Source organism: Zingiber officinale, chromosome 2B (assembly GCF_018446385.1).
Source record: "Zingiber officinale cultivar Zhangliang chromosome 2B, Zo_v1.1, whole genome shotgun sequence".
Lineage (NCBI taxonomy): Eukaryota > Viridiplantae > Streptophyta > Magnoliopsida > Zingiberales > Zingiberaceae > Zingiber > Zingiber officinale.
In genome coordinates, this window is record NC_055989.1 from 117,593,870 (window position 1) to 117,598,456 (window position 4,587).

Below are 4,587 nucleotides of genomic sequence, written 5' to 3' on the forward strand. Positions count from 1 at the left end.
GTCAGAATGTGACAGAACGACATGTGGACTCGTCTATCAGTCACGTATCCAGCCGAGTAGATAATGGTGGAGAAGATATGTAGGCTTATGTCAATTTCTAACCTATGACTCAGGGCATAGAGTAAAAATGAATGGAATGGGCGCATCACAGCGATGTCCCGAGTAGTCAGTGGTAAAATGCAACAGACTAAGACCCTATAAAGAGCGTAGTCCTGGACTCGAAGTTCTACCGACCTAAACTGGGTCACAGTGGGATCTCGCTCTCCCCAAAAAAAAAATACGAATAAATCGTATCGAGAGTAATATGTGAGTAGGGATCTCCGAATGGTAGATCCCTGGGAGGATAGCACAAGAAAGGACAAGTAGATGGACGTAACTCTAAAAACTCTCGGATAGTCGTAGGGGAAAACGTGATATCAGTACCCGCTGCCCTAGTGGTATAGGTGAGATCGTCTACTTTCACTAGGTTATTGCAAAATTCAGCACACAGACTTATGTTTACTGGACTGGTACATTCGACAAGGTTCTTTAAGTTATAGTGGTTTATAACCTCTATAACGGAGGCACACGAACCTAAAAAGAACGATCTATTTATACATTTAGTCCTAATGACCTTATAAATGGTTGACTCAAACTTAGTCCTTAGTTCATCTGTGGGAAACCTAGGGTCAGTGCTAGCATTAGAGGGTCCAGCATCAGTATTTGTTCGTTTCCTACTGTTTATAAAAAAGATATTCTAAGAAAAAAGATGAGAAGACAAATTCTAATAAATTTTCAGATAGGGGAAGAAGATTTACCGAGGAGCCATCGATAAATATAGATCTGACGACCTCGGTTGAATCGCAGCAGCGTCTTCACCGCAAGAAAAATTTGATTTAAAATACTCTCGCACTGAGGTTTGGAGTGAACCTTGGCAAAAGTGAAGATTTTATGGGGCAAGGGTTGGGGGCGCCCGCTGCCCCTTATTTATAGGGAGCTCCGGGCGCCTGGAGCTATTCCGGGCGCCCGGAGTTGATTTTAGGCGGGGCGCCCAGATTCCCTCCCGGGCGCCCCGGAAGTGAATACCAGGGGCGCCCGCCTTTTTTTTTTTTTTTTTTTTTTTAACATTAAGATTTAGAGATTAGGTTTAAAATTAATTTTTAAGTTTTTAAAATTAAAATTTTGAAATTAAGTTTTAAAATTAAAATTTTGAGATTAATTTTTAAGTTTGAAATTAAAATTTTGAAATTAATTTTTAAGTTTAAAATTAAAATTTTGAAGTTAATTTTGAAGTTTAAAATTAAAATTTTGAAATTAATTTTTAATTAAACAAATTTAAGCCTTATTCATCTCACCCGATCTATATTATCAATCAGGGAATCCTATGATTTTGTGAGATGAAATTGGATTTTTAATTATGGAGATTTGGTTTAACTTGTGTTAGATTCAGATTTAGCTTTGGTCTCCACAAATAGGCAATCTTCGGATAAACTTCTAAGCTTGGTGAGTCACATGGACGTCATTAGTAGTAACCAACCTTTCGAGGTTTTCCGAATAGTCCTATCCACGGAGCTTAGTACTAAATCTTGGTCTAACTGGTTAGGATTCATTTAAGGGTAGCTTCGGTCAGTTCCACTTGGCCAAATGCACCAGATCGAAACCATATCTTTCTAGACATGCGATGCCCAAGCTTCCCTAACGTACTATCATCCAAAAACTTCACCAGTACCATGATTCAAGTTAAACTTGGTCTCTTTTTAACTAATCCTAATTACCCTGCCGGGTTAGTTAATTTTGGAGGTGTCAGCTATTCTGGAGCCTCCCCCTGAATTATTGACCTTTAATTTAAATTTTCGTTTTAGGTTTGTGTCTGTTTCTTTTATAGTTATAATTAACTTGGTGATAGTTTATATTTTGTTGAGTTTTAAATTTTGAATTTTTCGATTTAGGTTTGTATTTTGGTTTTTTATTTGGTTTAATCGAGTTTATATAATATACTTTTTCTTTAGGTATATAATATTGATTAAGTCCTACTTGCGTGGTCAGACACGCTTTTGGAACCCAAGCTTGATTAGTTGATTTGTATTGAGTTATTAATGACTTAAAAGTTTTATTTGAGTTCGACTTGTATCCGAGTCCGGTTTTATTATAACATGCTTTTTGATTGTTCAGGATTAAGTCAAGATTTTTTGATCTTGTTGTAAATTTTTCTAACATTTCTTTTAAATTGTTAATATCATTTTTTAATGATAAATTCTCCTCCTCAAGTGTTAGATCTTGAGTTGGATTTGAATTTTTGATTTGTTCCTTGAGGTTTTGATTTTCCTCAAGAAGTGATTTGTTTTCATTTTCTATTTTAATTAATTTACTATTTAAACAGGAAATAATTCTAAAAAAAATTTTGTTTAAATTAAAATATACCTCATTTGGGCCTTCGGAAACGAGTACGGTCTCGTGTCTTGTTTCGGGTTCAGACCCGTCTTCATCTTCCGATTCGTCTTCTGTTTCAGCTTCGCGGGCCATCAGTGCGAGGTGGCTCTGATGTTTCTGCTCTTCTTCCTCCAATTCGTCCGAGGAGTCGTCCCACATTGCTTTGAGGGCCTTCTTTTTGGTTGGCTTTGGTTTGTCGAACTTCAGTTTTGGGCATTCGTTCTTGTAGTGTCCCTTTTTATTGCAGCCGAAGCAAGTCACGTTCTTTTGTTCTGAGGGAGAACTGATCTTTTGAAGGTCCTTTTTGCTGAAGCTCCTTTTTCTCCTGGTGAACATTTTTCTTACCAAGTTCACCAGGTGTTCTTCGTCTTCGGAGTCTTGGTCGGAATCTTCTTCATATTCAGGCTTGCTCTTCTTTTCTTTGGAGGAACCTGCAAATAAAGCTATACCTTTCTCGGCTCCAGCATTAGTTTGTTCATGTAATTCTAATTCACAGAAAAGCTCGTCTAATTTTAACTTAGAAAGATTTTTAGAAATTTTGTAGGCATCTACGATTGATGCCCACAAACTATTACGTGGAAAAGCATTTAATGCGTACCTTATTAAGTCTCTATTTTCCATCTGGTGGCCTATCGCATGAAGCCCGTTGAGGATGTCCTTGATCCTCGCGTGGAGCTGATTCGCCGTTTCACCTTCCTGCATTTTTATATTAAGAATTTTATTTAAAAGCAGGTCTCGTTTTGTTACCTTGGCGTCGCTCGTTCCCTCGTGCAGCTCGATCAATTTGTCCCACAGCTCTTTAGCGTTTTTGTGTGGACCGACTCTGTTCAGTTCTTCTCTTGTTAATCCGCACTGTAGAGTGTTGATCGCTTTATTTTCTGTTGACGCCTTTTTCTTCAAATCTGCTGTCCAGTCTTCAGGATCCAGTATATTCCCGGAGTTGTCCGCTGGAATTTTATAGGGTCTCGTAACGCTCATCCACTGGTCGAAGTCTGTTTTGAGGTAAACCTCCATGCGCTTCTTCCAGTACGAAAAATCGTCCCCGTTGAAGAGTGGAGGTCGTACTGTGCTGAATCCTTCTGTCTGAGACATTTTAGTCTTGCGCACAGAAGAAAGAAAAGAAAAACAAAAATCCCAAGACTTGGTCTTGGATTAGTAGTGCGGAAGAAGAAAAAATAATAGAAGTATCTAAATTGGTGTTGCACCAATTTAGATTTAATTGCAACGAAAAAAAATTCAAAACAGGTAATAATACTAGTTTGAAATTAAACGTAAAACTGAAAACCGAAAAAAAGGATTAATTTTTCACCCCCTGTCTGATTGGTGGTTGCACCAAATCAGAGCGGTACCTGCTCTGATACCACTTGTTGGATCGTGAAATGTCGATAGAGGGGGTGAATATCGATTCGAAAAAATCGCGTTTAATAAGAGTTAAACGCAGCGGAATAATAAAAAACTTAGGCAAACTGAACAAGGTGTTTTTTACTTCGTTCGGAGCCTGTGACGACTCCTAATCGAAGGCCCGTACTCCTTGAGTACTTTCGTTGGGCAATTCACTAGCAATTCGAAATACTATTACAAATTAAGGTACAGAAATGCTAATGGAAATAAAGTAATACCGACAAGAAAATTGACCAAAGAAGAAGGAGCACTTTGTCGGAGCTTTGTTAGCATCGCAGTAGCGTAGAGCAGCAGAGCAAGCAGTCGAAGAGTTCTCAGTTGTTATTGAAGCTCCACCCCTGGGGCTTCTTTTATATGCTGCTCCGGGCGCCTGGATCCCTTCCGGGCGCCCTGGTGCGACGTGGCAGGTCTAATCAGCGAACTCCACGTGGCGACGACTCGGCCTGGATAAAATTCACCTCCGGGCGCCCGGATCCCTTCCGGGCGCCCAGACCTCCTATTTCCAGAAACTTCCTTTCCTGCAAAACAGAGTTAGTCCGAGGCAAATATATATTCTGCAAAACAGATTATTAGCACAACTAAAGTAATATGATTTAACAAGAGTATGACTTAGATTCCGTCTTTCCGAGACCGGAATCTAGTCACGATCTCGACTTAGATATCCGAAATGGATCTAAGCTGGATCGACGCCTAATGTTCTCTTCCTGGGAACGCGTCCTCGCAGTCACTCCCCTCCAGTGACTTACCTCACTTACCTGCCAGACGTCCGGTCAGCCC